We start from the raw sequence: 24,771 nt of genomic DNA on the forward strand, positions 1-24,771 counted from the left end.
AAATGTGGTAGAGATTTACCGTGCTTTCAGGCAGGAATGATTTAAGCAGGGTTGTATTCTTCAGCTGTATATATGTGTGTGTGGTGTGGGTGTGTGTGTGTGTGCGTGTGGCTATTGTTAGCTGCTGGTATTGTTGGGAGGCTGTGGTTAAGGTTGCGAAAGATTCGCTGGGTAATTCAGGGAATTGTTTTAAGCATGTTAACTAAGGGTCATGATTCGCTTCCCCTGCAGCCACAGAAACCCACTCGAGTCTGCAGGACGCTGAGGCACAGATATATTTAGAAGCTTATTTCGAGGGGCTACTGAATAACAAAAGCAAATGAATAACCGTCCAAGACCGAATGAAGCATCAATCTAATGCGATTTTGTGCTTGGATTATTTAGGGAAATTTGCAATTCACGTTTGTGCAACAACCATAGAAGCATCTTTAAATCACCATGAATTTGTTGTGATATTAAAAGTCATGGTGCACAATGGAATGTTCCATTATTCCAAATAATGCTATGACACCTTCAGTTACGGTTCTGTTTGTTTGGGTCTTCACTCTTTCAGAATCTGTTGTCTGTCTTCAGTGGAGTCTCAGGCACTGGTTGCCCCCAGAGGTCAGTGGAGCAGGCCCCTCCACAGCATTTTACTTTGAGTGGTCCTGAAAGGTTTCACCGTTTGGATAAAACTGTCCTTTTATTTCTTTATTTCTCGCTCTCACTCACTCTCTCTCTCTCTCTCGCTCACTCTCCCTCTCTCTAAAGTGCCCCTGTAACGCTGCACCATTTGGATAAAACTGTTTCTTATGTGGTGGGGGTGCACACGCAGTCCTGAACAGTATGAAGTGAAGTAAATGCAATTCAATTAGATTCTGCCCCCAGGCCCATAGTGTTCCTGCATCTCTCCAGCCTTCGTATTTATCTTACATAACTATGAGGAACTAGTCCATCCATTATTACACACTCTGTGTTTTAAGTGCTTTAGCTGGAGGAAGAAAAAATAAATAAATAACGGAGCTGGATAAAGTGTCCATAAAACGGCCCCGGTGGTTATTTTTGTGTTTTTATGTTTGTGATGTTTGTGTAAACACTATACTTTGTCAAAACCATGTATCTTCTTTTTAATTTTTCTACATCATTTAATTCTGTTGCTATCATTTATTAATGAATGGACCAGTAGAAAGCGTCCAACATTAGTGCTTAGAAATTCTTGTAACATTAAATTAAACTTAGAGTTAAGGAAGTTATTACTTTGGAGATGTCTTCCTGGACAGTAGAGGAGTTACTGGACTGGTAGGTGACTTCTGACCCCATATGAAAATGACCTGACCGTGTGAATTTCAAAGAACTACAGATTCCCTAATTATTAATACCAGACAGTATCATTTCCTGCTCAATCAAACTGTGTAGGACTCTGAAATTTCAAAGTTTCTGCTTCTGAGCTCAATTATTTCTTGTAGTTTATCATTATGGATATTTTGTATGTATTAGTCCGGTTCATTCTGTTTCTGTTTTTTATATCTGCATCATCTATGACAACTTTTTATTGTTTTCTTTGTTATAATGAATATTATTTATTTTGTATAATGCTAGCTGCCATCTACATTATATTACAGTATTACATGTAATTACAGTACGTTGGCCAATAGATAATGGTAAATATTTCAGATGAACTCTCATTACATAAATGTACATTGAAATTTAGGACGTTCTGCTGCTATAGTGATAAACGTTTTCTTAAGACAGACAATATAACATAGGTTTATGTTTTTTCTTGTCACCGAAGATTAGGGGAAGGATTTAGTTGTCATCACATGTCTAATGCCTGAGCCTCTCAAGTCAATAGAACTATTGACAGAATGGCTTACTAGTAATTTAGTGATTAAACATTATTATTTATTTTTCCCAGAATAAATGGTTTTAGGATATTAGACACAGCTTGCTGTCTTTACCAGGCTGTTGTCTTCATATCAGTGAATCAGTTATCTGACTGTTTCTTTCAGGTGTGACACAATGGCACCCTTTCAGCTGAAGTGAACTGAAGAAGCCACTGAGGTTCAGCAGCAGTATTTTGTTACCTTCAATACATTTTACACGCAGCTCAGCAGACGCCAAAGGAAGGTATGTGGACACTCGAAGTGACCCAAAGCTGGCTTCGTTGCTCTGAAAAGAAAGCATAGCAATTGCCTTAAAACCACAATGGGTTAATAGATAAAGAGAGAGGTTGTGTGTTTATTGATAAGCTGGGGGACAGAAGGCTACTTTAGAAAATCATTACAAACAGTTGTATCTGTAGAAGGTGAAGTGCATGTGACTTTGTTTAAAAACAGTGGTTTTATTTATGGTTCATTGTTTAACATTTATTATATTCCAATTCCAAACGTTTTTAAATGTTCATAAATTGACTTTGGTGCAGTGACGGTGGTGCAGCAGGTAGTGTCGCAGTCACACAGCTCCAGGGACCTGGAGGTTGTGGGTTCGAGTCTTGCTCCGGGTGACTGTCTGTGAGGAGTTTGTGTGTTCTCCCTGTGTCTGCGTGGGTTTCCTCTGGGTGACTGTCTGTCTGTGTGTGAGGAATGTGGTGTGTTCTCCCTGTGTCTGTGTGGGTTTCCTCCAGGTGACTGTCTGTGAGAAGTTGGTGTGTTCTCTCTGTGTCTGTGTGGGTTTCCTCCGGGTGACTGTCTGTGAGGAGTGTGGTGTGTTCTCCCTGTGTCTGTGTGGGTTTCCTCTGGGTGGGTGACTGTGAGGAGTTGGTGTGTTCTCCCCGTGTCCGCGTGGGTTTCCTCCATGTGCTCTGGTGTGTGTGTTGCCCTGTGAAGGACTGGCGCCCCCTCCAGGGTGTATTCCCACCTTGCGTCCAGTGATTCCAGGTAGGCTCTGGACCCACCATGACCCTGAACTGAATAAGGGTTACAGATAATGTATGGATGGATAAATTGACTTTAGAATTGAACCTGAATATTTATACATTGTTTCACTCTGAGTTTGGGCTCAATACCAATTGCACTCCTGTGATTTAGTGTTTTTAAACCATCCCTGATTTTTAACCAATCAGATAATTTATTAATTCGTCTATTTTTAGGTGATATGGATGAGTTTTGGGAGTTGTTTTTTTTGTAGTTCTACTCAAGCTGTTTTTTATTTAAAATTTTATTTATTTATTTGACTACACTTCCTTTCACTAGAGTCATCACTACACAAGTACCAGTGACTTTATCTTTTTTTGGAATTTCAAACTGGCTACACTACACACCTCTGGGCACTGGCTGTTTTGAGTTTTCAGCTAATTTTCATTCAAACCATCTAAGCAGTTCCACCGAGTTTGCATGATCATGTTGGAGAACCCATGAGGTCGTCGTCTGTCAAGAACTGCCACAGTGGCACTTGGGTTCATCTAATAAAATTGTCTCTGTTCTTGCAGTTCCTTGGCTCAGCCGGACTCACTCGACTCCAGCAGAAAGCCCCTAGCGGTCTCATGCATAAAGTTCAAACACATACCAGAAAGTTACAGTCTGCAGAGAAATATTTTATAGTATGCAGGGTTTTATTTGATTTATTCCGAGGGTTATAGAGTTGTATTATTTTTTTAGCTAATAACATAAAGGTTAATGTTGCAGAAAGTAAAATTTAATGTTTCCAAAATACTGCAGAATAGTTTAATTCACATGAACAGAACCAGTTGAAGTGAACGTTTTGATGCTATTACTGAATTAGACTGTATTTAAGGCTGCTCAGACTAATTCAGCCACGCACAGCTGAGCTCTTGGCTCATTACTGGGCTTGAAGAACAGTGCTGTGTAGTTGTAGTGACAAGATTATGCCACACACCAAATGCCTCCATCAGCTGTGCCCAGTACACAGTTGATTCACTGGCTTACTGACCGACTTACAGCAGCCTAGAGAACACTGCTGTGTAGTGGTATAGCGGCTGGTATATAGCCATTGTGTGTAGTGGATGCAGTGTGTTTGGTTATGTTTATACAGTATTGTAGATAACTCTGCTTCTATGGGGTTTGATTCCTGGCCCAGGCAACCATACTCTCCTATATGAGTAAGAGTCCTTGGGAAAGACTCCAAACACTGCATTGATCAACATCTGTAAAATTGTAAATGTGTCTAAATGCTGTAAAACTGTAAATTCTCAGTTTGTCAAGAGACAGATTCTTTTAAAGTGGATAAGAAGTAGTCTGTTGGCTGGTGTATTGTCTGTGTTTGGTGTATATCTAACACACATAGGAGCAATACATTTACACACTATACCTACCCTATACCCATGCTTGTTATACAGTGTGAAGGAGACAAAGGTGCTCAATGACGGTATGATTATTGTGGCCAAAATTATTGGGGTATTATCACTCTACTTTTAAATATATACACAAACTAATGTAAATTCAGCAAGCGTTATATTGAACGATATTTGCAGCACTAAACAAAAATAGATTTAAATGAACAATGCTTTATTAAAGCTATAAAAATCAATATGTGAGATTTAGATAATCATCATTATAATAGTTTTTTACAGGTAATAATTAAATATATATTTAACTCTCACTTTTTTTATTTTATTTTATTTATTTTTGATATATGATGGATTGACAGAACTGAGATCCCTTTTTAAGAAACATGTTTATTTCCGATAGCTTTTAGAGCACAAAAGAAAATGTATTTGGATGTAACATTAAAGCATCTAAGGTGGACTTTAAAGTTAATGTTTGTAGCAGAATATTACTGAGATCTGTTTAAGTTACAAAGAAATTCCCAATTTAAAGTGTGTGTGGTGTGTTTCTGGGGGTGTGTGGGGGCGCTCAAGAATAATTAAAGTGCCATTTAACGTGATATGAAGTGCTGCATTATTTAAGGTGGAACTGGTGGCAAGTTTGTAATTCTAAGTAGAATGTGTCATTATTAATGCAATATCTTGTTGGACATTAAAAATGGAAAAAAAGCACATTTCTACAGCCACATGTGTTTACGACAGTATCAGCATCAGTTAGGCATCTAACTTACACGTAACTGTTTAATGCCTAGTTCTGGTTTCAGATTGGTAACACTACAATGTTAGTCTTAGATTCTCTCAGTTTTTCTGCTACATGGAGCTGGTTTGGATAAATGTCTGTTATAAAACTCTGCTATTAATAATAGAGTTTGACTGTATTTCTTCAATTTACTATAAAGAGAGCAACCAAGTTCCAAAGGATTTAGAAGCATTTAGAAGTGAACCCAGTCAAAGTACAAAGCACACTGGGTCTCTCACGCAGCACTATTAAATTGTTCTCAACATCACATTTTTTAATACAAACAATAAAAAACTAGGTGGCCATCGCAAAATTGGCAGCGAAGCCCAGCAGGGCTCAGACCTTTCCCTGTAGTGCCCAGTCTCCGGCTGCTCTCCAATCCCCTGCATGTGACCCATAAGCCTGCAGAAAGCTCGCTGTGATCCGCGGCTAGCACACACTGAGCTAATTACACACCGCTAAGACTCAGCTACATTGAAAGTCATCGTGCTCAGCTTTGAAATGGAGAAAAGAGGCTGAAATTTGTTTAGAGGGGTGTGTGTGTGTGTGTGTGTGTGTGTGTGTGTGTGTGTGTGTGTGTGTGTGTGTGAGTGAATGAGAACAGATGTGGTGGGGTGTTTCTCATTCTTACCCACTGGTACTGACCATGTGTATTTTGTATTTCATTGTACTGTAAACTGCTTTTCTAGGTGGTATTACAAGTTCTCACCAAACCTTGAGTCTATCCGTGTCTAAAATATCACTGACCAACCATAAATTGACTAATTATCTCCTTATACTCTCCCTTTGCTGTAAATAAAACAGGTAAGTCTACAGGTTTACTGGTAAGTAAGAAAGTCAAACAAAATATTGTGGAAGCTGTACAGTTTCAGGTTGATTTTCTTGAGGAGTGGAGGACTGTGTTATACGTCAGCTGTTATCAGAATGACTACAGGGACTATGTGGCTGTATTTACTACAGGGACTATGAGTAATATGGTTTCCCATGCAGTGCCATCTGAGGGCTCGGATGTAACACCTTTTTAACATCGGTGTCCATTCTTGCCTTACTCTGACTGATGTTTCACTGGATTCTTCCCAGTACTAAATAATAATGAGATCATATATATACTACGTCTAATGAACAGAGATGTGTAGTAACTAGTCTCATTTGTTCACTTCCATTTATTCACATTAGATTTAAAATCGTAGCACCTTTACTTTAGGGATTATTTCTCAGGTACATTTAAAGGCTAAGCACCACTTAATGGACCTCCATGAACATTTCACATTATTTTAGTTACAGACATATATAAGTATGAATTAAAATGAAAATAGCTGCTTAATTTGCTTTAAAACTGACAATTTTATTAAATCGACGTAAAAACCCAAGCTCCTACGAAAATTCTTGAATGCAACCGTGACGTCACTGGTGGACAACAGCTGAACAACGCCGCGGTAAAACACCGTTATGACTGACTGTTATGACAGTATCTAGCTAAATAACCAACATTATTCATGACAATAGCCTAGCAATAAGCTAAACTCAAATTTAGAGGTACCGTTATTCTTGTAAATGTGATCGAAGTCGAACTCGAATTCATCTGACACTATAAACCTCCGTAATGCAGCTACGTAGCCGAGTATAATCTGAGACACCGAGTTTAGCGAGTCAAGCTAACGTTAACTAACACCAACTAAAACAGGCGAAGTGAGTGTCCTTACCCTGTTTACCTCCATGTTACAGAGGCTCTTGATCACCTTTCGTTGGTGTCCTTACATGCCCATATTGTTGGAAATGCGCCAGTGAAATGAGCTACAGATAACGGAGTGAGCGGATGGTCCTTTCCAAAGTGCCCTTTTAAAATTGACAAATTTAGTCCATTTTCTGGATCTTTTGGGATATTTGGGCCATTTTTGCACAGATGTCCCACTGTACATTGAATGATTGCAGTCAAAAACAACACACCTTTTCGTTAAACGGTCTTTTAAACCTTATTCCTTGAATTAGTAAGAAATAACATGTTTTCTGACTATCAATAAACACAAGTTAGGAACTCAACCACTGTATTTATTTGTTTGACACTTTCATAGAGCTGGTGCTTAGCATTTAAGCTGTTAAGAAATAGATTTGTTGAAGTACTGCTTTATTATTCGTCACACTGGTCACATGTTTTAGGCAGATTGCGTCAGAGGGGAGGATTACAAACATCAGTTTTATTGTGTTTACTTAAAATCGGATTTTAAGTAGTTTTTTGACATGCTGTATTTGTGCCTCTACATGAGTTTTATGTTTTAATTTTTTTAAATATTTATATATATATATAATTTTTTAAAGCTATTCCAAACCCAAGGCCTGGGTTTTCCAGAGGCGTCTTGAGATTATGATAAAAATGGTAAAGAGAATTCCACATTATGACTCTCTTTACCATTTAATATGATCTGAATACTGTGAAGCTTCTGGGACTTGTAGGTGTTATCGTGAGACCGACCAATGTTGGGGCTCAGTGTCAGGCGCGGAAGAGTGGTCTCGCTAGGACAGGCACCACACTGTCCACAGGCTTGGACACACACAGGCCTCACCAGAGCAGTGGGGTTACTTTAGGCCAAGCACACACATTCATAGACTTATGTGCACTGAGACATGCACGCTACCTCTCACAGAGTGTGATGATGATGCATGTGGACCACTGGGCAATATCACCACACTTCTAAGACCTTCTAAATTCACTGTTGTTTTTTTTTGTGTGTTTATTAACACTGTTTTAAAATGCCGGTGAGGACCACTATCCAAGCAATAACCTACCTGTAGTGTAGCTGATTTTTAATAGCAGGGTTTTAATTCAAGTAGTGGACCCAGACTTTTACAGCTAGTGTTTCTGAGAAACACCTCAATGACTGTGTCTTAAGTTTGTATTTGATAACGTACGTTTTATTCTTACGCAAAAGGCCTTCTGTCCAGCTCCTGAAGTCCTAACTAATTGGAGAACTAGCCGAGCTGTACTTATGTAGACATCAATGAGGAGATAAAATCTGATTGTGTTATTTTCTGTTGGACATTTTAACCCTTTAAAGTTCATCCACAACTTAGCAGTGAATATGAAGTTATTCCCATACTTATTGCAAAGGGTAAATTGAAAGATAGGCTGAGACTATCCTTGAATGTCTAGGATCCCTCTCCTGTACAGTTTAGACTCACAGTGCTTTATAACTAATATATATATGAACGTGTGTATGAGAATGAAAAAGACACAGATGCAGACAGAGAGAGAGAGAGGCCGCAGGTGTAGGAGAGAATCTAACAGTACACAGATTTCTCTCTATGAGAACAGGCCAGCCTTTCCTTCCACATCACTACACTCATCCCATTCAGCCTAATCTCGCCTTACTCTACCTAAAATAACACTGCACAATCCACAAATCGCCCTAATGAAGCATGAAAGTGGGGGGTGGTGCATTGCTTCATCAAAAAGAACCCACCAAAAAAAAGTGAATTAAGTTAGAAAGCAGATTGAACTACTTAAGGAATTTTTTAACATTTAGATTTTAACGAATCGTGCTTGTTTTTCTCCCAAAAGCGACATTTATTTAAAGTGAATTAGTAGAATTCGAGACAAGCTGCGTTCAGTGGAAAACCAGGGACATGGAAAGATGGTAAAAATGGAAGGAAATGTCATTTGTGCTCCCTCCCTCTCTCTCTCTCTCTCTCTCTCCCTCTCTCCCCCCTCTCCCTCCCTCCCTCTTGTAAGTGGCTCTGTCTGGCATTAAATATGTAAAATTAGCTTTTTAAAGTGGAACACATCGCTATGCTGTGCTCCGAGCACAGCCCAGCTCAGGCATGCATACAATATGCAATTGGCCATCCCCATAGCAACGTGGATTGGTTGAAAAGGTCTAGAGAGTGAAAATGGATGAGATTGTGGGACAATTCTTTATTTAGTGGGTTTATTCAGGGCGTAACTCATACCAGGTTCCCGCTAATGTAGAAATACTGTACGCCCCGGCAGCGCTGGTGCAATGATGGGACACTGGGGGGGAAGACAGTGAGAGTCTTCTGGAAATAGACTAAAGTTTGTTTTTCAGAATCACCTCACGCATTGACAGGGATACACTACTGAAAATCTATTTTAGCCTGAGATTAGAGTTCTAGATATATACGTCTAGAACATTGATCTTCAGCGCTAGGGCTGGGGATTGAGGTAGAGCTAGAGAGTATGAGGGCATGGGCGCCATACGGTGTGTCTTATTCTGCTGGTATAATAGCATGACTTACACTTGATCTAGTTTTAAACTAATGCAATAAATTAAAAAGTTATCGACAGAGCTTTAACCCTGTGATGAAAAATCACTCGCTGACTCCAGTTGTGATGAACTCAATATTCTAATAACAGATAATAATGGCCAATATAATTTTACGTTAGGGCTGAAAGATTAATCGTCTTCATATATTGGACTAACAGTAGGAGTGCAGTTTTAAAATAGTAAGAGCTTTAGTTTTAATTACAGCCTTCATTATCAAGAACAATGTCTTAACAACTTATAAATGGGGGCCTATAGGTTTTATAAGAGAGTTATAATATATATATAATCAGAGGCAACCGAACACTGTGCTGTGTACATGACAACAACCACAACTAAATGAGTGTCTGGCGTTCTACATTCAGCATTCAAAATGAAAGCCATATCTTCTTGGTCTTGGTTATAAAACAGGTCTGGAATTAATTTATACCAAATAATCGCTATTTAAATCATAATTGCAATATTGGTCAGAAAAATCACAACAAGATATTTTCCTCAAATCATTCAGTCCTGTTTAATATGTTTAAATATTCCACCAGACCGATGTAAAATGCTCCGTTCAAGAGGAACGTCCCGAGCCAGAATGATTCGCAACGGTGATATGAACCAGACGTTCAAAGACTAACTCACAGAAAAGCTATTACACCAAATGTTTATGAAAATATTGCCTGAGTTTGGATAGTTTTGAGAAGGCTTTGAGGTGAATGTTTTGCATTAAAGAGAAAATAGTCCCTAAAAGTTCATAATAACCACTATCATTATCAGCAAAATGTATAGAAACCCACAGGAGTAGTGTTTAATAAACGTACAGCTCTTCCACACACTTTTACAGTAAAGAAATCTGTTGACACATAGTATGTCTAAATAGAAGTATATTTTACATCATGAGAAATGAATAGGTTTAATTATTATGCTCTGAATAATGCAGATGAACGCCTTATTTTACGTCTTTTGTTGTCTCTTAATATTAAATATGAATCTCTCTTAATTTAACTATTTATACAGAAGTTTGCCTGCTGTAATTTGAGCATGAGACCACCGTTTTAGCTCCTGAAGAGCATTAGCTCATTAGTTTTCTCACTCTCAGTCTTTTAGGAGAAGGTAAAACATTCTTAAATGTCTAAAGGAGTTAATGTAAAGGGATTTTATTACAAGTCAAGCTTGTGGCCAATATCTATTGGTCGTTTACTGATATTTTTCTGTTATTTCAGGAATCTCTAACAAGGCGCTAACACGTTTTTTTTTTTAAACTGACAGTATGTTTATTATCGTTTAAATTGCACATGATTTTTTAGCTGCAAGGGTTTAACTATCCACACACGCTCAGAGATCATGAGCCGTTGGACTACAGATTGTTCTGGTTTAACCCCAACGCTCTGAACGTGTTACTTTAGGAGGGAATACAGAGTTCACTTCTGGCGGACCATGAATAGAATGAAACGCAGGCTTAACGTTAAAGCTCTGCCATTGGGCTTAGCCTCAGGCATGAATAGATCTGTTAACTGTAATACGATGTAAGTTAATCATCATATATGAGGCATTACACGCAATGAAAGACCTCTTTCTGTAACATCAAGATCAATTAGGGAAAATTTACATTTTCCACTCCATTACTTGTGCATGAATCTGATGAAAGGCAAGTATTTAAGAGGCAACAGATAAACAGCGGGTTTGGAGTGGGGTTGGGAGTGTCTCTGTGTGTGAAACTCTTAAATGAAGTATGCGTTCATTTCACTTATAATGATTATTTTGCTCAAAAATACAAGCATGTATGGAAATCTGATGTAGGACCACCTCCTTGTTTCTACTTTCATGTTTATTCAGCTCTATTAATCACACAGGAGCACATTGATGTTCTTCAGTTATAGACTGTAGTCCATCTGTTGCTGTGCATTCATTTTTGACCCAATTCACCATGGTCAGGACCACCACAGCACCACCACTACAGAGCAGGTGGTGTCAGCGCCGCAGTGACATTGACGTGGTGGTGGTGGTGGTGTGTAAGTGTGTATAACCACAAGGAGGTGGTTATAATGTTATGGCTGATATATATGTCTATATAAGGAACATACATTTTTTTTAAAAATTTGGCATACACATATGTACATAACAGATATATGTGTAAACATATAAATACATCTACAGTAATAGAGTGTGGGACAGTGGTGCTCCACAGCTCCAGGGTGTTTGGATCCTGTTTGATTCCACTTCAGGACTTTGTCAGGCGTTTGGAGTGTTTTGTGTAGTGCTAGGTCACCTGACTATACTCAATTACAGTTGACCTTAATATTATTTAATGGTCGGGTTGAATTCAGTAAACACATGTACAGTACACTGGTTCATAATGATATGGCTGAAATATATTTCCCATACTTAAAAAATGAATGATGTCAGATAAGTTGGCGTTTGTGTCACATATTTGTTATATAACGTTGATAGAATGGAACGCATGTATTTTAATATATGTCATATATTTGAAAACTGTAAATTAGGGCTGGACTGTGATTTAATATCAATGTTTATATCACAATATAAAATGTTTGAATAACAATGATATGATTTTTAAACACATTATAAATTTGACTGACTGACATTCATTACAGGGCACTGTTCTCAGTTCAGCGCTCAATTTAAAATGTTGTTTAAAAATATTAATATTGATAAAGCCAATAGGATTATGTTTGATGGTGATGTCATATTTCTTGTTTGCTCTTCAGTGGATTTTATTCTGTTTATATCAAAAATTTGGAATTCATGTTGATCAAAATTTTAAACATATATCGTAATATAAATTAAGTCCATATTGTCCAGCCCTACACTTTATTGACGTCAGATTTCGATATGGGGGAGCACACATTTTACACTTGAAATAACATATGTAAAGCAATCAGAGGGCACATATTGGTTAATCACCTGCATTGTTGAAGTGGTATAAACCAATATTTATTTATTTATCTGACTACAATAACACTGAATAGAAAACTAATAATGGCTTATTTCCTTAAAAGTAGAACTGAAGGATGAGTAATTATTAATTACATTTATTAAATTATTATTATTCTCAAAAGCATCATATTCTATATTTAATTTCCTGTTAAAATAGCTATGTATTATGAGTTAAACATCATGAGCAGGAAACATGTTTAACAGATGATCATATGGAAATCTCAACAATTAAATGCTGTATCTTGGTTCCAGTGCTCGGAGGCATGGTGGGACACCCGCTCTGGGGTCCTGAGCTTGATCACTGCCTATGGCCACTGCCTGGGAGTTGTTTTCCCCCGTGTCTGAGTGGTTATTTCTGGGTGCTTCAGTCGGTACACAAACACAGGCTGTGTGAAACTGCCCTCCGGTGTGATACCCTGTCTACCCTATGTGTTCTACCGTGATCAACATGAAGGAGTTAATGAAACATATGAAATAATACATTTTCAGTGTTTGTTGTGTCGTTCCATTTGCCTTTTTGCCTGAGATCTGCAGAGGGGTATTTTTTCACACCGTTGAAGTTTAATGTTCAGGTTCAGAAGTGTGTTACATTTCTGCTTCTCCATATCTGAGTAAACACACTCACGTTCGGTATAGGGTTCTGAGGCGGGCCGTTTTTGGTGGACTACCAGGTCGTTCACAGTTGTTAGGAATTCTGTTTTCTCTGCATCTTTTCATCGTTTTTAAAAACCAGAAACTTCAGTTCTTTATCTTTAATTTACCCACAGGGAGTGCAGCTAGCTCTTTGATGTCAAAAGAAAACGTTGTATTAAATTTGTAAGTGAATATAAATAATTACTTCACCGTAATTAATGCTAATGTTGTAATGTAAATACTTTTTATGCTTCTGTTGCACCGATGATTGAAGCACCTTCATTAGGTACACATTCGGACATGAATGAGAGATGGGAAAAGACCGCAGGGTCAGTTGCATTATTCTTACTAATTCTTACGGCGGATTCTTCCTGGGTTAGGTTCAGCCTTTGTGGTATAGCTTCAGGCGCAATGATTAAACCTAGCCATGCCTTCACCAACCCAAGGGAGTCCCTGGCAAGGTGTTTATGATTTAGCACAATGCCTACCTTCCAGTCGAGAGGGCTGAGAAGTGTCAGTGATACGGTTGAGCCTTTGAAACCTTAACATTAGCCCACATGTTTCTGGTTTTGACCGGGCAAGTGCTGGGAACCTCTCATGGTCATTATGCCGCTCGTTCGCTACCTTAATCATCTCGCACAGTATCTGCCCTTTGTCCCTACCTCAACAACACATCGCCTCTGGCCACCGACGGACATTATGGATCCTACGTCGCCAACGCTATTGGCTTTGAACCAGGACTTAATGAAGAGGCATCTGTTTCGATGGACGTTAAACATCGCTTCTCTTTTTCGTCCCTTTCGCTCGCTCCTTTGAGGAAGAAGGGTTGATAATGGATGGAAAGAGGGATGCCTGTTTCCCTGCGTGAGCAAATTTGACGCCAGTGCTTTCTCTTCCGGGACGAGGCCTAATCAATCATAACCGATAACAAATTCATCAGCTTGAATCAATTTTGGGCTGTTAAGATCAAAAAGGGGCAGTTTCTGGGAGGCTCCCCCTCAACCTCAGCCTAATTTATATAATATGCCGCAAATTTAGTTTCCCTCCCTAGCCCCCCTTTGCTTCATCACCACATAACCACACACACACACACACACACAGTTTATCTGAAATCCATTTCTTGTGCTCTTAGCGATATTAAAATTGGGAAGTGCTGTTCATGTCTCAATTTTTTGGGAAGGTGATAAGAAAAGAACTTGGATCAGTCATTGACGATTGGATGATTATACTCCATTAAAGGCCAATTAAACCACCCTGCTCGCTCTTAGATCTGCATTCAAGTTCCATTCGTCTTCACTATTGAGCATACAATAAATCATTCACATTTCAGCCGAGATGCAACTTTGAAACCCAAACCAAAAAAGGAAAGAGTAGCATTCAGCATCACAACAATGAGTCATATGTTCTCTGCGCACATATTTAAACACTTGAGAGCTGGGCTGCATGTCCGGAGTAGTGTATCTGCTTTGTAAATATTAATCCCAACTCAATTGCCAATGACATCTCAAAGAAACCCTTGCATTCATCAGTGTTAAAGGCCCTGGGACAAATACTGGCCCATCAAAGGCCTTTGCCCCGTCCAACAATTATTGCTAATAGTTACTGCAGGCCAAAGTCTACCCCCTCCAGAGTATTTTTCTGCTTCTCTACCCCCCTCACCCCCCACCGTCTTCCCCCACGACTCGGGGTGGCTTGTACCAGGGGGCTTAGCACAGGAAGTTGGGAAGCTTTGAAGATCACAAATCAGGTACTAAGCAGCACTTACAGAGGTGAGGGATGGTCAGTTTGCCGTTTCATATTCGTTTGAGGAAGTGAATGGGACAGCTGCGTGGCACCGTGGTCAGTTCTGCTCTGCTTTTGGAGACTAGAAGTGTTTAGAAGACGTCTTTTCTTGGACTAGCATTAAGAGGAAAGGACTTCATAGTTGGAAAGTTTCTGCTCTGCACAGCTGTGATTTTCAAAGCAAAACACCGTACATAATTATTTTCTTAGACGTGTTGGAACGTCCTCCATTTTTTCATAACACACGATACCTGAAATTAAGAGATCGAAGCCATTTTAGAGAAAGGAAATACACAAGAACTTGAGCAGATCAAGCAAAGAAGTCGCCCATGTTCTCAGAAGAATAGACTGGTTTCCACAGAGTGCAGATATCAATATTATTGAACTGTTTGTTTTGGGATTACTTTAAGACTGTACTAAATGTAGTGAGTGACGACCCTTTGTTTTAAAAGGTTTTTATGTCATTTTCAGCTCTTAAAAAAAGAGTGAATGGTGGTCTCTGACTTTTGGTCAGTGCTGTATATTTTTCTATTGTATGACAATATTTCTTTAAGTACCACCATGTAATTTGGTATGCTCCACATAATTTACTTCTGTTTTCAATGGAGTTTAAAACTCACCACTCTTTACTTGGAGAAGGAAAGGATGATTATGGATGAAAGAGGGGTGCCTGTTTTCCTGAGAAAGTACATTTAAAGCCAAGATTTGAATGTTTCAGTGGTTTTGAAATGTTATACGAGTTTTGCTGTTTCAGATTTGGCAGATTTACTATTGGCTTGCGTCCCGAATACATGCTTAGCTATTTTAAGACAGAATCGTCTTTTCTAAGGGTTACAGCAGTGGAAACCCAGGCATCAGTTGGTTTACATTCTGTAGAAAACCCTAGGACCTCATGCGTTAGTAGGTTTTACCTTTAGGAATGGTTTTCTTTAGTGTCTTTTAAAAATTGTAGGAGAGGCTTAGCTTGTGCAGGTTTGGAGCGTGTCACGCTCAGTTTGCTTGTGAATGACCAGTGCCGTGGTGTCTGTTTCTGAGCTGCCTCCGCTGAGGTGAGCAGAGGTGTCAGTTTAAAGGAAAGTGACGGGACCACATCCCTCAGTTTCTCTTTCTCTCTCACTCTCTCTCCCTCTCCCTCTCCCTGCCCAAGGCTCTCTCGGCCTGTCTCGGCCTTGGCGGGATCCCGTTTCCCTGGGCCAGCCGCTCTGCCAGACGCTCAAATCAGTCACAGATTGGCACGAAGAAGAGCAAAAAGAAGCAGGCAGCGAGAAAGGGAAAAGGAGGGAGAGGGGGGAAGAAAAAAAAAGAGCGAGGAGATCCTAATGAATAGCATTTGGCCGTCCACACCTTGCTTGTCTAAACCCCCCCTTCGCCGGACGGCCTCTTTAGCTTTGATCACGGCTTCAATTTGTAAATGTTACCAATGACCTTTATCCCTTTTTATTTCCCTTCCTTCTCTCCATCCCTCTTTTCTCCTGCCCCCGTTTGCCCACGCTCTACCCCCGGGCCGTCGAGTCAGTTTCAAAGTGTTGATCCCCCATCTGAAGTCTGCTGCTGTTATTAAGTAGAGGAGTCAGCCTACGTCCCTGCTCATGTCATTTATAATCTGTGATTGGTCTGCTGTGGGAATACGATAGTGCCGGGTTTCACTCACTGCGCTGCGAAATGCCATTTCATTCCGGCCAGGTTTCCAAGAACATTTTCAAGGACGTTATTCTTGGTTTTGTAAAAGAACAGCAAACGTAAATGTAAGACGACCCTAATCATAGCTAAACCAACTCAGTAAGTCTGTCTGTCAAATGGCCGATCGTTTAGCTGTTGCTTTTAGGGATGAACGTGATTTTGAAACGGGGTAATAGTCTTGTCTTTCTCTCGCGCTGGCTTTCACTCAGGATGCTGCCATTTTTTAAATTCTCTTTTGATTATGTTGTTGAAGAAGAGTGAACCTGCGAGTCATTTGTTCGGTTATATTCCATTTTAGGGATAACCTTTAAGAATAGAGAAGATGGGCGCATCATATTCGTCACAGGCTGGTTTTAACCTGTCATCTGTGCGTATGCTGGCTGAGGCCCGTGTATTGATATGAGTGTAATTTGGGCCGCTGGAGAACACTGACCATGTTCAGGATCCTCTCTGTGTTCCATCGGCACAAAAGGCCGATAACAGGAATATTACCGTCATCCCTCGACACGTCCAATAGAGAAATTCCTGAGTAATTGTCAGAGTGGGCCGCGGTGATTTCGCCTTGATTAAGCCTTCCTGCTTATCCCCATTTAGATATTCTTTTCATGAATTTAGTTATTTCCAAGTGCTGACACGTAACATAGATGATGTCAGTGTGGTATTAGAGTTTAGCTTGTGTTCTTTTTGCTTGGTTTAGTAGTTACTTTGCCATTTAAATTTACAGGAAACTAATTTGTGGATGACTTTTTGCCTTATGGTAAAGAATAGATCAGACTTGTAGCTGTAAAGTTGTGGGCACAAGTTGAGTCTGATTGGTGAATGAACTTGCTCTTTGTCTGTTTTTCCGAAGACGGAGCGTCGGCCTGCCTGTGATAGGACCTTCACATCACTGAGTGCTGAAAGAGGAGCAGAGACGCCGGTTTGTACTGGCTTTATCTCCATCTGACCTCTGACCTCTACCATATTCAAGTCCTCAGTGCAGCGCATGTATTTCAACAGTGGACCTGCATGGGAAATCCAGCGCTCTCTTCACAAGGAAAGAATGCAGTGCTTCAGGACTTTTACAGTGGGTAAGACTGGTGTTGTAAAACAGGTATGGGTTTCTTTAATGTTCACAGTTATTAGTATTTGACGTACATTATTACCAACTACATCAGAGTTAGCCTTTTTGCAAGTTGCTAATAACAATGACTACAAATAAGTGATATGCCATGTGTGTGGTTTATTGCTGTCAGCCAGTTCTAAGTGCTTTTATTTTATTTTTAATCCCACTGCCATCCTCACCATTGGCTGAAAATTGTCCATGAAATAGCCACTCATTAAGATTGAATTTCCACTACAATTATCATAATTATCCTGTTAAATAAGATCTAAATCTTGTGGCACACAGAGATAATTGGTTTTAACACTAAGATGTAAGTGAATCACGAGAAACACGAGTTCCAGCAAGCGGCCTCAGAGGTAGAGACTAAACCCTAAATAGCTGTTGCATTATCAGCCCGGTGTGACTTATGATACTTTGTTACTGCCTCGTGATTTGAGGTGTTTGTGAGAACTTTCCATGTTCTTTTATTTCAGATGTCTTAAATTGTGGGAGAGCTGGTTAAAGATTATTTTCTTTGCACATTTTCTGCCTGTATTTTAAATAGTTACGATGGTCACATGGTGTGTCTTTCTTTGGAGGAGCCAAATATACTTTGGTTCAGTCAGTGCTGTACATTTTGACACAGTTAGAAAAATTAAATTTAATATAATATCACATATATATTTGAGTGAAAAGAGCCCATCGGTATTGGCATTTATTTCATATTTAAGCTTAATATAATCCCTGAATACATGCACTTGTAGTTAATAAATATGTGTGGGTGTAGATATTTGTGTATTTAACAAATATAAATTAATGTAAATATATTTATCTCAGATTTCAAATACATAAATTTCAGCTGTTTTTTTCTTTTTTTTTTGTTCTTTTTAGTTCTTATTCACCTCAGGTCTGCGTGCTTCCCCCCACTATCGAAAAACACATGTTGCTTGGTGGATTATCTGTGTGAAATTGTCCGTGGTGTGTGTGTGTGTGAGAGAGTTTAATGACAAACCCTGACTCTAATCAGGATTAAACAGTTATAGAGTGTGTATAAATCATAATGTATAACTTTTTATTGTTGCATTTGGGAGATTTTATTCAGGGTAAGTTTCTCATGTCTCGTATTTTTCTCATCTATGAAGTTTGGATATATTTATATGGCTGTGTTTTTGGTTTTCATGCTTAGAGTTAATATGACAATAAATAATTAGGAAATAATAATGTAGAACATATATATATATATACGCCTTATTTTTATTAACACAGAATGGTGATATTGGACAATATCATTAGCCAGTTGCTGTATCAGTCAGTACCCAGTATCTGAGTTGTGTGTGGGGTGCGCTTTAAACTGAAGCAGTAAATGTATTCTGGGACATTTCATGTGTCCTGAGCCTGCAATATTGATCATGTCTCGCAGTGGGGTCGGCAGTTTGAAAGCTTTTACAGCGTCGGAGGCTTAAAAACACCTCGTGGGCTCCTTAAGGTGAAGTGCAGCGCCACGTTTCAGCAACGAGCGTTTCCCATCTTGTAGCCCCCTGAGCCGCGTGGGCAATGCTACATCAACCGCTCAATTAAAGGAGCACATCCAATATTTATCCAGTACACAGCCAAACTCCTGGCTCAAATTACCAGACAAGAGGTCGGACAAGCTGCGTCCTCCCTCTGCCATGACTGAGAACTGGAGCAAAACATATGATTTTAGGAATGTCATGAATAGTGGATCAATCTGGCGGGGGTTTTTTTGTTTTGTTTTGTTTGTTGTTGGGAAATATGACAGACATCTGCTGAACAACGAGGCACAGGCCTAAAGCTTCAGAACAGTGGTGCCATTGCTAGTTTAGCAAATTCACTTCCTTGCTCACTTCTTTCCATCTCATACTCCCCTTTGTTTTATTAGTTTTATCCACCGTGTCATGTCTTCATTCGCCCGGCCTGAGATTCCACCTTCGTCCAATAAATGTTGCAGAGAGAGGAGGGGAGTAATTAGTTCCTTTAATGAGCAATAATTCATAGCTCACTCTGCACCCTGTCAGTCGCAGAGATGGGCCTGGCTGCTATTCAGCCCCAGGCACTGAAGGCAGTCTCATTAAAAGTGCATTAAGTGTGCACACACACACACACACACATACACATTGCACACTTGACTCCTGTGACTATGGTGCTGTTTAGTATTTAATGCTTTCTCTCCAAGACACTAATAAAAACTTTTCCAAAGGTAAGGCAAGACCTTGTAGAGAGGTGTAAGTGTGTGTGAAGCTGCTGAATATTTTGTTTTTATGAGCCACATTCTGTCCCTCCTGAAGACAGGTGTCAGAGCGTGAAGGGAAGTTTTGTGTTTTGTTGATGACAGAAGAACAGATTTCACAGTGTTTCATCACCAGTCTGGAGGAGTTTACCATCCCCCCGCCCCTCTCCGGTCCCAAGGCAAGAGCTGTACCAAATATTTCAGGTTCTAACTAATTGGTGATATTTCTTCAACTAATGTTTTTATATTTCATGTATTTACATCTCCATTTTAATTTTACTACGTGGCAATATTTATGTTTTATTTTTAATTGTATAGCGCTTTTGGCTGACTTCTGTGCTCTTTTAAATGTCCTTTAGACGTAAAGATTGACGACTCCTAGTGATGACCTATTTTAAAGTATTTTAACACATTAATGAGGTGCCCTGTATATACTTGAACATGTGTTATGGGGGAAATTATCCATCATTTAACACATTGGCTGTTCTGAAGACATTTTTAAACAGACAGATCAGACGGCCCTCATTGCTCACTAGCAGCTCAATAGTCACAAAATCTCACACAGTTTTCAAGTTAATATGACACCGGCCATTGGAGCTTGTGTGAGACCTCCCCCCATGCTCTGCAAGCACTCTTCCAGTTGTTTAAGGGGTACTTTTAGAGTTTTTAATTTTGAGACTGTGTGCTTATGTGTTTTGGGGGGCGGGGTCCACCGTCCCAAAGAAGGCAGTCTTCGAATGTATAGTACCTCATGAATCTATCTACACATAAGCCCAGATTGATGCTGGTTCACTTGTCTGTTTAGTGCCCTTGTAAAGTTAATAGAACTTGCTTGTATGTGGCTCAGTCTCGTTTTCCTGCCTCCAGTGACATCACAGTATTAACAAGTTCACACGGCGTGTTTGAAGTTCCGAGTAGCACCCCCTTGTGGAGCAATCAATAAATATGGGTGAGTGTATATGTGAGTGAGTATGTTCCTGAGTGAGTGAGTGAGCAAGTGAGAAAGTTACAAGCCAGTTCTATTGGGTTTTTCACATGTAAAAATATTAGAGTGTATTTCTGTGTCACAAGTGGAATCTCCCTCTTCAGAAGGAGGCTATTTATTAAAATAGAGAATACATAGAATACAGTAAATTGTTCTCTTCTGGTGCATTTCCACCCCTTTGCAAGCCTCAGAAAAACATTGCAACACATTGTGTATTATGAAAATACCATAAACTGTGATATAGCCGTATTAACAACACTTACTGCATACAGCGCAGGGGTGTTCCAACACTCATGCCTCCCTACAGGACAGAGGAGAGTCTCTGCTGGATGATTTCACACTCTCTGTGGCTTGCACAGTCTCTCTCTCTCTCTCTCTCTCTCTCTCTCTCTCTCTGTCTCTCTCTAAGAGAGAGGATGCAGCAGGCCCAGTGAGCAGGCCCCTGATGAGAGAGGAAAAGACAGGCCAAAGCAGTAAGCCCTCAAGTCATGCAAAATGCAACACAAACGCTGCTCCATGAAAGCCTTCTGATGGCATACAGACCAACACACACACACACACACACACTATCCTTCCCCTCTCCATCTCTTTCTTTGTACAAGATAGTACACTGTGTGCCACCTACAGACATTTTATGTCCAGAAGTATTCAGACACCCCTTCAACGACTTTAAGATGCTCCCATTGCTGACAATTCAACTGCCCACACCGCTTACACATATCACCCATAGGAAGGCATCGGTAATAGACTGTGGTACTCCCAGACAGCCATACATGATCAGTAAGTGACCACTTCCTAAGCCAAGATGGGTATACTGCCCTCACCTTTGATCTGTGCAGCAGTGGAACTGTGCCGTGTGGAAAGATGATGCTTCTTTCAACACATTTGAGAGGAGCTAGAGTGTTGTATGTGACCCAGAACTAACCATCCGTGCTCATGCTCTTGTGGCTGCATGCAATCAAATCTTCCTTCTCAAAATGAAGACACTCAATGTAACTCACTATGAGTTCTTTTGATTTCAGAGTAAATGTTGGATGAACAGTTGTCAGCAAACCTTTGGACAGGTAGCGTATGTCGCTAAATATTTAACACACACACATGCACACTCTCTCTCTCTCTCTCTCTCTCTCACTGGTATTGTGTCCTCCAAACGATCCGGGGGAGTGCGTTTGTGCCTCCAAAGGTGTTTAAGGATATGCCCACTGTGCGTGTGGTAATGGAGTGCATTACTAATTCAGTGAGAGAAAGAGAGATTGTGGTGTTATGGCTCTATAGTTAGGACTGAGACGCACTGGGATAGCCATAATCTCTATTGTATATTTTGGTCAACTGATTGCGCTGAATAATGCATGGCTAAAAGCCCTCAAACCTCTCCAATAAATCTGTCCATTTTCTGTTGTTGTTCTTGTTAAAAGACTGCACTTGCTACAGGCATTTCCTCCGAGTCTTTGAATTCAAACACGCCCAACTCTTCTTTACTTTACACTTTCTCTTCAGTCGCTCACTCACTCAAGCATTGTTTAGTGCATAAATACATTAACACACACACACATGCACACTGTGCCACAGGACAAACAAAAACACAAAATAGCACTTTATGGGACTCAAATCGGTTTGTACAGTCGTTGTTGAAATATGTGTGTTATCAAATACTGCTCAAACTCACATATTGTAGGTGTGTGTGTGTGTGTGTGTGTGTCTGTCTAAGTGTGTGTGTGTGTGTATGTAAACAACAATAAGAAGCTAATGTTTTCTAACTAGTCTCATATATTTGCCCATTTAAGGTGGCAGGTCAGTGTTGAAGATGCCGTCTACAGCCTTGTAAATTCTCCATTTAAGATGGAACATTACATTTGTTCAAGAAGATGTCGAATAAAAACACACCCTGGAGGGGGCGCCAGGCCTTTCCCGGGGTAACACACACATTCACTCACACCTACGGACACTTTTTAGTCAGCAATCCACCTGCAACGTGTGTTTTTGGACTGTGGGAGGAAACCGGAGCACCCGGAGGAAACCCACGCGGACACGGGGAGAACACACCATCTCCTCACAGACAGTCACCCGGAGGAAACCCACGCAGACACGGGGAGAACACACCATCTCCTCACAGACAGTCACCCGGAGCGGGAATCGAACCCACAACCTCCAGGTCCCTGGAGCTGTGTGACTGCGACACTTCCTGCTACACCCCCCCACCTCCACCCCCCCACACACACAAAAAGAACAAATTTATTTTATTTCAATATTTACAATCATATTTAAGTTTAAATTCATTTCATTGTTTTGTTTGATCGATTGTTTACATTTTACGATTTGTAATAGCTTTCTAACTTTATATTTTAGGTAAAATGTTATATAAAGAAGGACATACTTGAAATTGCTACAGTTAATTTCAGTCCTTTACACTTTAGTTCTTTGTATCGGGGCCTAAAATAAACCTGCACTTTAGTGTAGTGCACACGAAATCACTGTGCTATACTACACAGACGAACTGAAGGATACTAAAGTGCATGTTTATTTTAGGCATGGGTGCAGAGGCGTTGCGTGAATGGAACTGAAATGAAATATATTTGTAACTGAAAGAAAGGAGAGAGACAACGTCTATGTTGGAAATATAGACCATGCTCTACTATGTCTTTAAAAAAGCAAAATGAACCTTGTAAATTTTATTTCTCAGCTATCCAGCTATTAGTTTTCCTGTTAATAACAATATTCGAATATTAAATACGGGAGGCAGAAAGGAAAAAAAGAAAGTAAATTGGCTGTTCTTTCATGGTTCTGGGTGAAAATCCCCATGTTTCACAAACGATTAGCAGCACACCCAGGAGCAAATTTATGAACAAGTTCTTCATTTATGATGCATGAATGGGTTTGGTGTTATATGAATATACGTCAGCTACAACGTATTGGGACAATAGTGGATACCGAAACACATCTTTAACAACACATCCTTGGCAATGAGCTCACATTGTGGTGCTTATGTTTCAAACGCTGTGTCTCAAACAGAAGGTAGCATCTCAAAGCCTTGTTGCTTTTGCTGCCTCATGAGTCAATGCCTCAGAAAGCAAAGCTTTGCCAAGAAGGCTCCTGTAACTGAATCACATTTGAGACCTCAGTAGAGCATTTAGGACGTTTCAGACACAGTCAGAGCCAAATGCTACGAGTACAGACTGTTTTGTTCAAACATAATCAACATGTTGGCTTACATGTATACAAATGTATTGGAGAAGACATGTCTCTGTCCACACTTGATGGTTTTTCCACACTGTCAACTCAATTGCTAACTGAGTACTCATTTACTCAATAACAGACATGAATCTAGAATACCTTTATCCCGCCCTGTTCAGGTAAAGGCCATTCGTGTCCACTGCCAGTCTGGATAGTGCTGTGTTAATTCTGATTTCATAGACATTTTCACTCCACAAAGTGTCTGCATTCAGTACAGCACATTCAGTTCCGAGTCTGCAGCACTTTGGTGACATCACGGGTTGCCTGGTCTGCCACAGGGGGAGAGGCTTAGTCTTAACTCTCCACTCTGAACAGAACCATTTAACGGGCCACTTCTCCTCACACCTCATCAATATTTCAGCCCCTCAATCTATATTCATTATGGAACATGCTCCGTCCAGACCGGCTACGCACTTGTGCTTTTATTTATTCATCTTATATATTTATTTCTCCCCCCACGGCAAGCCGACGAGCTGCAATTATTCCCCGCCATTAGAGGAGCCTCCGAGCCTGGCTGCTGTGGATCAGGAAGGCTCTGAATGAGAGATTGCCTTTGGGCTGGAATGGGCTGTCTTTGATGCGAAGTGACAGGCAGAAGTGGAGAGGCCAAGGAAGTGAAGTGGGATGCTCTGAATCTGTCACCATGCTTACCTGGTGCAGTCGATTATAAAGCTGCGGCACTCATGGCCAGGAGTATGGGTTTGGTTCTGAGCTTTTGCCTTTCCATGGTGTCTGTGTCTACTTCACTGAGATGAGAGCAGTCAGAGGACTGACTCTGCTTTTGGGCTGCATGAACCCAGAGCAGCATGGTGATACAGCTAATGCTGACAGAACAGGGATAGAATGCAAATGTGTGCAGAGCCCTGGTCAAACATTAGTTTTTTGCTAATGCAAATAAAAAAACA

General features: G+C 40.1%; 1 long non-coding RNA gene across 1 annotated transcript in view; it reads left to right on the plus strand.

The window, feature by feature from the left end:
* LOC136706112 (uncharacterized) overlaps positions 1-17,452 on the plus strand; it is a 22,230-nt gene extending 4,778 nt beyond the window's left edge. Inside the window, exons 2-3 of the long non-coding RNA XR_010804118.1 lie at positions 1,989-2,106; positions 17,169-17,452. This is a non-coding gene — a long non-coding RNA (uncharacterized lncRNA). The remainder of the gene's footprint in view (positions 1-1,988; positions 2,107-17,168) is intronic.
* Positions 17,453-24,771: the final 7,319 nt, after the last annotated feature.

This window comes from Hoplias malabaricus, chromosome 8, assembly GCF_029633855.1.
Source record: "Hoplias malabaricus isolate fHopMal1 chromosome 8, fHopMal1.hap1, whole genome shotgun sequence".
NCBI lineage: Eukaryota > Metazoa > Chordata > Actinopteri > Characiformes > Erythrinidae > Hoplias > Hoplias malabaricus.